Genomic DNA, 10,202 nt, shown 5'->3' with positions numbered 1-10,202 from the left:
ATGATCTGGGTCAGGACATTACCATGGAGACAATACTACCGGTTACTCTACAGATGAAATGCCGGGTTGCCCAGCACCCCACGGAAGCCCTGCCTCTGGCTCCCACCACGTGGGGTTACAGTGCTGTCTCCTCTGTGTTCTCCAGTCCAGGCTGCCCCTCCGTCTGGCTTTGTCCTTGAGGATGTTGAAGACCCAGTCCATTTGCAGAACGTAGGGTCCTGCCTCTGGGTTGGTTGCTTCGTGGTGGCGATGGCACGGAATAACGCTCCTGAAGCAAGGCTGCCCCTTCCCCAGAGCGCACATCAAAGGGCACCGACTCGGACAGACATCCCTGGATGGTGAACATGGTTGCGAACCCAAAGGGTGGAGGTTAGAGTCTACCCAAAGACACCTTGGAAAAGAGATCTGGCCATCCCCTCCCCGAGCCCCTCCGGGCCCTGTGGAGTCAGAAATCGACTTGATGGCAACTGGTTTTCGTTAGGTTGTCTTTTAACTTTTATCGTTTGGTTAAGGGGGTGTGCTAGTCTGGGTGGACTAGAGAAACAACTTCATAACACTCATGTGTATAAAAAAAGATTTATATATAAGAGCTATGGAACATTCAGAAAACATCCCAGCCCAGTCCAGATCAAGTCCATAAAGCCGACATTAGCCCATATGTCCAGCGGCAATCCATAAGGTCCTCTTCAGACTCACGAAACACATGCAATGATGCTGAATGCAGGAAGATCACAGCCCAGTGGGTGCCACATCTGGTGGATCCAGTGGCGGTGGAAGCATCTCAGCACTGGTGTGGGTCTCCACGTGACTCCCTAGCTCAGGACGCTAGTGTGGCTCCATGTGTCTTGTCAGCTGCAAAGTCTCCCAAGGAGCCCGTCTGTGCCCTGCCTCCAGCAAGCTCTTTATCTCCTTAGTGCCTCCAAATGAGGTCATCAAGCTGCGACTTGATTGACAGGCTAAACTCCACCCCTTCACTCTTAAGTCTCAAATTAACAACAGATGAGGTTAACTACCGCAGGGTGTATCTGCCTGGGTTTCCCACTATAGTGATATTTTTCCCCCCTTGTCATGAAGAAGTATCTTCTGGGGAGACTTTCTGAGATGATGCCAATAGCCTGCTCCTCCCTGTTTCTTCACACACGTTTGACTGCTCACTGGAGTCTCATTTTATTTTATTTTAAATCATGTTATTGGGGCTCTTACAGCTCTTATCACACTCTATACATACACCCTTTGTTTTTCTTTTCAAAACATTTTATTGAGGGCTCTTACAGCTCTTATCACACTCCATACATCCATTGTATCAAGCACATCATGTTTTCTAGACATGTGCTTTCTATTGAGCCCTTGGTGTCAGCAACTCTTTCCCCCCACCCTCCCCAACCATGTGTCAAGCACATTTGTACATATGTTGCCATCATCATTTTCAAAACATTTTCTTTCTACTTGAGCCCTTGGTGTCAGCTTCTTTCCCCTCTCCCCTGCCTTCCCGCTTTCATAATCCCTTGATAATTTACTTTTTTTTTTTTCATGTCTTACACTGACTGCTGTCTCCCTTCATCCACTTTTCTGTTGTCCGTCCCCCTGGGAGGGATTATATGTCGCTCATTGTGATGGGTTTCCCCTTTCTCCCTCCACCTTCCCCTTCCCCTCCTGGTATCGCTACTCTCATTATTGGTCTTGAGGGATCTGAGGGTGATTATCAATATCCATCCTTCCTTCTTCATTGATTCGTTAGAATCTTACTGTAAAGAAGTGTTGGCCTGTCTCCCCACCTAGTTGCTCGATTACTTATTTGCATCAACACGGAGTCCCGGGGTCTGCTTTTAGTCTGGGGATTATCGCCCATTATTACCATGATTTCTTTTATGACTCAAATCATCTCATGCCCTATTAAAGTTTCTCAACCCATCTGCTTCCTGCTGTTTTTCCTCCTGTAGTTTGTCCTGGGGCTCAGTCACCCGCCCTCCATGACTCTCCCTGGTCACAGGGCACTTGCCAGCTTCCTGCACCTGGTGGGCAGGGAGGTTGTGAGGGGAGCTGGCACCCACAGAGGGACTTTTCCAAGCAGGGATGGACCTCTTCCTGGAATGAGAAGGTTCCAGTCAGCATTCCAGGCAGGATTGCGCCCAGCCCTGTGACCCAGGTGCTTCCCAAGGTGACTCTCTGGTCATCCTGGTTTCCAGTGGTCCAGCCAGCCGCATCTCAGACAACCTTGTGCCCTGAGTTGCTCCTGCCTGGCTTCCCCTTGCTGCCCAGCTGTAGGGATGATTACTGAGAAGCCCAGGTGGCAGACAGCTGAGCAGCATGTACCCAGATTGATCATGCCAAGCACTCTCTAGCCAGGGCATGGTAACCAGCTGTTCCCCACCCATTGCCTTCACCCAACCTGCTTCCATGGAGACCATGCTGACTCACAGTTACCCTATAGTACAGCTCCCCATGCATTCCCAAGTCTGTAATAGTCATGAAAGCAGACGGCTACATCTTTCATCTTTGGAGTGGCTGGTGGGTGTGAACTGTTGACTTTGTGGTGAACACCAGAGCCCTCAAAGACTGTGCCGCTGGGGCTCTTAGTGCCAGGCAAAGCAGAATGTACCAGTGACTAACAGCAAGAGGAATGCAGGTCCCAGAGAAGGGGCTTCCCAGTGTTGGGGAAAGTGGGAGAAAGAAGGCTGTGGACTTACTTACCTTTATTGCTGTCTTTAGGACATGAAAGGGGGTGGGTGGACCAGCCCCTGATGCACCGAGCCTTTCTCACAAGTTGCAACACCGCACCCACTTCTGGGCTGCTGCTGGTGGTGCCTGAGGATGAGTGGCCCCGTGACTCACGACAACGTGTGCGTGATGGAATACATGCTGCCCAGGCCTGTGCCTTCACCATCCACCACGGCTTCCGTTGACCGGATCTTGGAAGCAGACCGTCAATTCTTCTTCCACAGACCGTCTGAAGCTGAACATTCCCCCCGTGAAACCCGCTCAGCGACACACAAGTCGTTGCTGACAGATGGGAGATCCTGACTACGCAGCTGGCACACAAACCCGACCCTCCCCCATGGAAGGCAAACGTTCTGCCCCGGAAGTGAATTCTGCCCCCTCAACCTCCTGGTGGATTCACACCTTGACTCTCCTTGCATACTACGTAGGGCGTTCACATTTCGAATGGGGACCCATCTGAGTGTTGGTCAAGAAAGATGGCAGCACTTTTTCCAAACATTTCCAAACCGCCCACTTCTCTCTCCAGCCGACTCCAACTCTCAACCCCTCAACTTCTGCCTCCGGCCTGATCTGTCCTGTCCCCTACGGCCCAGCTCAGGCCCACCTGCCCTGGGAGGCCTCCCTAGGCCTCTTTAGGCTCCCTTTCTCTGCTCTGAATCTGTAGGCCTTGTTCATCTGCACACACGGTACCTACTGCCATCCCCACACAGAGCAGGAGCTCAAAGGATGCTGGTCAATGGGTTTGGTTTGCCCACTGAGTGGTGGTGGTGGTGTGTGTGTGTTTGGAAGTGGGTGGGGGGTGTGTAACAGCCCTACCTCATCCTCTTTCTCATTCTCTGTTTCTCTCTCTGCTTCTGTGTTTGTGTCTGCAAAGTTCACCCCAGTCCATGAGGGGGGTCAATCTTGTCCAATCACCGGGATCTTATAAGTCTGAATTTCCCTCCAATTTAGCAGCTCTGTTAAAATTCACCGTGTTAGACACACAGTTGATGGAAATCACCTGGACTGACTCCAGCCCCTTAGCTATCTTACATGCAATGTATGTGCTTGATTACTTGCTCCTTCCTTGTCCCCAAAGAAGTCCTAGTGACGCTGTCAGATCAGGAGTGGACCCACCACTCGCACAGCTAGAAAACTAGGCGGCTCTCTGCTTCTGTAAAGATTTACTAATCCTCGGAAAACCTTTCTATAAGTGTGATCTGTGTCAGCATGGACTTGATAGCAGCAGTTGTAAGGGATAAAAAGTGGAATTCTAACATCTTATGGGAAAACTTTCCTGCATTGGCTCGGGGTTCAGTTTGGGTCCTTGTCTCCAACTCTGATAGGATCAGTGATTCCTGGACAGAAATTATTTCTTGCTGAACTTTGAGTCCTCCACAGCACATCCTGGACAGTACATCCAGAGGCTCAAGAAAAGTGAACCAGTGCTTCTGTGCAAAAGGCCTGCCCATAATTACCAACCTCCACAACCAAATGGGGGTGGTTGGTGATTGAAGGGTAAGTTAATTCGACCTTGCAAGTCTGGCTAGACCAGAGGAGGGACACTGGTACAGATAGGAACTGGAAATACAGGGAATCCAGGACGGATGAGCCCTACAGGACCAGTCGTGTGAGTGGCGAAACAGGGAGGGTAAAGGGAGAGTGGGTAGGAAAGAGGGAACCGATTACAAGGAACTATATGTGACCTCCTCCCTGGGGGGCGGGCAACAGAAAAGTGGGTGAAGGGAGACGTCGGACAGGGCAAGATATGACAAAATAACAATTTATAAACTATCAAGGGCTCATGAGGGAGGGGAGAGCGGGGAGGGGAAAAATGAGGACCTAATGCCGGGGGTTTAAGTGGAGAGAAAATGTTTTGAGAATGATGAGGGCAATGAATGTACAAATGCGCTTTACACAATTGATGTGTGTATGGATTGTGATAAGAGTTGTATGAGCCCCTAATAAAATGATTAAAAGAAAAACAAAAACAAAATAAATAAATAAATAAATAAATTTTTAAAGGTTAAGTTAAAGAAGCATTGGACAGGACATGCAAGGGCTCACCTCTTCCAGGACGACCAGAACCAGAGTGGGAAGCAAATGCATTCTCTCACAAGCTTATATAATCTCGGGCATGTATGCCTCGTCACACACAAACATGTAACTAGAAGGGGACGTGTTAGAGGCATACAACTAACAGGAAGGGGATAAGCTAGGGATATTCATACAATAAAAAGGGGAGGTACTAAAGACATACCTGTGACAGGAAGGTCCATACAAAACAAGATGAGCCTATTCTAGAGTTAAGATAGTGGCCTAATGTTGGCCAACTTGAGCTGGCTCGATCTTAAGTGTCCCTGAGCTATGATCCTTATCAGAAGAGAGTGGGCTGTACTTAGGGTTAGAGGGTCTGATTGCTTTTGATGGCAGATAACCTTCAGGCAGATAGCCTTCAAACAGTTCACCTTCAAGCAGCAACCATGTCCTTGCCAGCAGCACCTTCAGATTGGCATTATCACGGGGAGCGTCGTGGGGAATCACAGTTACGTAGGAGAATGTGACTGGACTGCGTCTCCAAGCCACGAGCGCGAAGGCCTCCCTTCACCAGTCTCACCTCCCAGACTCCTTAAAATACGAGCGTAGAGAATTTGTCCGCATACACTCTCCTCCTGGTGCCACTTTCCCACCAGCTCTGCTACCTGGGGCTCCATGTTCAGGTCTGTTGAGCAGAACGGAGGACAGAACTCCACAGTGTTTACATGGCATCACCTGTGCCATGGAGGCTCCCACCCAGGAGGGCTGCTGTCTTTGCAGAGACATGGCTGGACACTAGGCTGCTCAGCCGGCTAAGGTCAAGGGGAGCAAAGTGCAGCAGAGTCCCCAAAAAAAGCGGAATACACTGGGTGGGGCTTGGAAATTGGTGCTCAGAGCTGAGTGGAGTTGTGGGCGGGAGGCGTGGATAAGCTGAACTGCCAGTTTTCTGTCACTCGCTTCTTTCCTCTGCCCGGGTTGTTTGCTTAAGCGTTGTTTTTAAAGTCCCTCGAACTAAGGAAGTGGATACAGTCCACTACTAACCAGCAGCTGGGGACTGAAAGGCCTACGCCCACCCATCTCCCCATCCAGGAGGCCCTTCCCAAGTGCCTGTCCTGGGCAAGACCATAATGCTTGCTGATACATACAGACAGACAGTGGTGGGATTCACCCAGTTTGCACTGGTTCCATAGAAACGGTCGCTCATTTTTTTTGTTGAGTTTGGCAAACCAGTTGTTAAAATGGCACCTGCACTGCGGGTTCTCTCTAAGGTGGGCAGCTGGGTAGCTCCCAATGTGGAAACCACCGATTTATATTCCTTACTCTCTCTTAACATTCATCTGCACAACAACATATGCTAAGCCCCCGTAGGAATGTTCACTGATAAGAAAAAAATTAGGATTATGCTTGCAATATTCATGGATTCGTTTCCTAAAACCTGCTGTATTCTGAAGCAATATGATGTGTTCCTTCTGCATGTGTCACTTCGGTAAACAGACATGGAACGGAAAGAGAAAAAGTGCCGCGGGACCAGAGAGCGCCACGCTGTCATTCGGTTCAGCTCTGTGGCACGCCCGAATTCCCCTGAGCTATGGCGAGTGAACCAGGCCATTGCTGAGAGTGTAGTGAAGAGGTCAAACTGCTGTCCGAACAATCACTGTCAGCGCAGCAGAGACGGAAAGGGGTTTTCAAAGATGAACGTAGTCTGTCAGAGAAGAGAAGCAGCCTAAGTACTTCTGATATACCAAATCCCCCCAATGCCTGTTGGCTAATTGGTCCACCTCCAAAGGAATGGGAGCCTTCTCCCACTCCCAGGGGAGCCCACCCCTAACAAATCATCACAGGTCCAGCAGGCGCGATTGCACAGCGATCATAAGTAAAGATTATAGTAAAGTCACAGAGAATAAGAGAGACAGAGAGAGAGTGAAATCAAGGAGTCAGGCACATTTCATGGTAGCATGCTCACCTCCTGCATGGCCATGATCTCCATAACCAGGTCTGTGCACCACATGGGCAGAGAGGGTAGGAGAGCGAGCTTTATTGCTAACCAAGGCATATGTCTTTTGGGGGCAGGCAAGCCCCCTAATTACAGGTAAAGATAAACGTCACAGGAAGGGGTTGTACTATAGGTAATACAGTAATGAGAGGGGGACAATCTAGGAGTATACACACAATAGAAGGGGAGGGATTGGGGGTACACATGTGGGCGGATCCTAGATTCAGGATGGCAGCTTAACTTTGGATGTCACTGAGCAGGTTTGACCACTACTCTGGCTTTCCATGGAAACAATTATCAGTAGGGTGTGAGCCCCACCTACAGTGGACCAGACAGCAGTCTGATGGCTGAATGCCTTCAGGGAGAATATCTCTAAGCATCTGACTCCCACCATGTGCTGGCAAACAGCCTCTAAGGTTTGGCATATCTTTGGGGGAGACAAAGCTAGGAAAAAGTCTTTTTACACCCCAAACTCCTACAGTGAAAAGTTGGTTAAGGAGGCTTAAGTGGAGAGCAAATGTTTTGAGAATGAGAAGGGCAATGAATATACAAATGTGCTTTATACAACTGATGTATGTATGGATTGTGATAAGAGTCGTATGAGCCCCTAATAAAACGATTTTTTTTTAAAAAAAGAAAAGATGGTTAAGGATAAATCACAAACCAAAGGGGCTCGGATAAAAGCAAAGAATATTGCAAATGAAGACACCAATCACGAAGCAATAAGGAAATAGCTTAAAAAACTGTTTTAGTTTTCATTAATATTTTAAAACACTAGCATAATCTAGTTTTGTGTACCTCTTTTATTGTTCTTATTTTAGTATCAATGGTCTGAAATAACAAACAACCGTTCGGTATATATATATTATACTAAAAACCATCACTAGGCAATTGCCCAGATGCTGAATTATTTGGATCCCCACCCACTGCTTACGGGGCAGCAGGGGAGGTTGGAGGGAAATGGGGAGCTCATGATGGATACAAGAAAAAAGGAAATATTCTAAAATTGACTGGAGAGCTTCAGCACGCAGGGATCTCAGGATTCAAAGGGTGCACGCCACTCCTGGCTCTGTTGTCTTGTTAAATTTTAACGGTTTGATTGATGTATAATTTATATATTGTACAATTCAATTGTTTAAGCATGGAAAAAAGAACTGTGCAATCATCACCACAATCACTTTTGATGCACACAACATATTTTTGGATGGATCTCAAGGGAATTCTTCTGCAGGGGGGGCGGAGCAGCCTCAAGGTTTCATAAGCTAGGATTCCATTGACATGACACTCTGGAAATGACAAAGGTATAGAGGTGGAGAGGGGTTACAGTGGCTGCCAGAGCTTAGAGATGGGGGAAGAAGGGAAGATGGCTCTGGCTATTCAAGGGTGACATGAGGAAACTATTGTCGAGCTTGACTGGGTGGTGTGGGGGGCATGTGGCATGTCTGCTTGGAGGTTACAGTCAGACCATCTAACCCTGAGTACGGACCACTCCCTTCTGATAAGGATCATAGATTGTACCCCTGGAGAATTGTTCAGGGACACTTAAGGCCAAGCCAGCTCACAGATGACCAACGTTAGACTGCCATACTCTAGCTCGTTCCCTTCCTGTTACAGATATGCCTCACCTGTGGGTTGAGATTTCTTTGGGGATTGAACGACCCTTTTACAGGGGTCTCCTAAGACCATCGGAAAACACAGATTTCCCATGGTCTTAGGAACTCAGACTCCGCTCCTTTATCCGTCTCCAAGCGGGTCTGCCCACATGCAGATACGCCCACAGACGAGTAACCCGATGTGAAGACTGTGACCCACGCTACATTATGCTTCAAGACAAACTTTCATTGATTTGTCATTGGAAATAAATATTTCACAATACATAATTACATGTTGTTTGGGTGATAAATCACTATGCTTTAGTTATGTTCAATTTTTAACAATGAAAATACTTCCTGCATATCAGATACTTACATGACGATTCATCACAGTAGCAAAATGACAGTGATGAAGTAGCAACAAAAATAATTTGATGATTGGGGGATCACCACCACATGAGGAACTGTATGAAAGGGTCGTGGCATGAGGAAGGTTGAGAACCACTGTTATGAGTTTTCAAAATGATCCTGAAATATAATTATTATAGAATAATGACTTAGCAACATATGCATGTCATTAGGAACACATTTAAAAAGACCCAGTGATGGTTCTTACAACTCCGACGACAGCGACGAGAGTGAATGCAAGACACATCCTGTGGTAGTTGCATCATTTCATGTCAACTTGTTAAATAGGTTATAGGGGTGGAGTCTAGCCTGTCAATCAGGTCATAGCCAATGAGGCCTCTGTGTGGGCGTGGCCTTCTCCTGAGGATTCTGGGAACTCCTGTCTTCCTCCCAGGAGGCACAACACACTTTCCCTGGGAGACATTCCTATTGACAAGCCACATGGAGCCATGCTGTTGGAACCAGAGTCCTGGAGCTGGAAGAGCTACGTGGAGACCCACGTCGGGGCTGAGATGCCTCTACCACCACTGGATCCACAAGACTTTCCACCCACTGGCTTGGGATCTTCCAGCGTTTGGCATCATTGCATGTGTTGCATGAGTCTGAAGAGGACTTTACAGACTGGTATTGGACATATGGGCTAATATCGGACTTATGGACTTGATCTGGATGGGCTGGGATGTTTTCTCAATGTTCAGTTACTCTTTTTTACATAAAAGACTCTTTTATGTAAAGCTCTTTCTTATACACATACGAGTGTCTCTGGCTTTGGATCTCTAGTCTACCCGGGCTAACACACATTTGTAAAAAAAGACTGTGATGTCTACTGGTGACAAAATTACAGGTACTGTTCATACTACAGTGATTCTGTTGACTACATTCATATGCTAATTTTGTGAGGGGTTAATCCAATACCTACTTTTTGTTTGTTTGTTTTGCATCCAAGTCCCGGAGATGGCTGGACGCAAGTTAACACTCCTTATTTAGAAAGAAGAAACCCCTACAGTTATTTTTCGTTTATGATAGCAATGTTACAATCTCGGTTACACAAGTCATCATGCACATAAAGGGGAAAACTCACAGAGCCCCTGTGGAGGGGACAGTGGTTGTGCTCTGGGGGTTCAGGGAACTGGCAGGCTAATTTCCCTTAATTATTTGTTGATGCTTCCTCATACTCACCTTCTGAGATAGTTAAGGTTTATTGTGCCAACCTGGCCGATAAACACATGCGGGATTCATTGAAGGGCTGAGAGATAAATGGCTCGGTGAGTCTCGCCTTTCTAGTTTTCAGGTCTCTTGCTCTCTGGTGGTCGTACCAGTGTGCAGTTTCCTTGGCTAGTTCTCTGCCTCACTGGCAAGGCTCACTTCCTGCAAGACATCCCTGAGGAGAAGCCGCATGGACCTACCCCGATGCAGCCCTGGGTGCTGGAGCAGCCGTGTGGAGACCCCTGCCAGTGCTGAGATGCTTACACACT

This window comes from Echinops telfairi, unplaced genomic scaffold (genome assembly GCF_000313985.2).
Source record: "Echinops telfairi isolate 266 unplaced genomic scaffold, ASM31398v2 ScPeMD7_4225;HRSCAF=4972, whole genome shotgun sequence".
In the NCBI taxonomy this organism is placed as follows: Eukaryota; Metazoa; Chordata; class Mammalia; order Afrosoricida; family Tenrecidae; genus Echinops; species Echinops telfairi.
The sequence above is the reverse complement of the archived record's forward strand: the minus strand, read 5'-3'. Positions refer to the sequence as shown.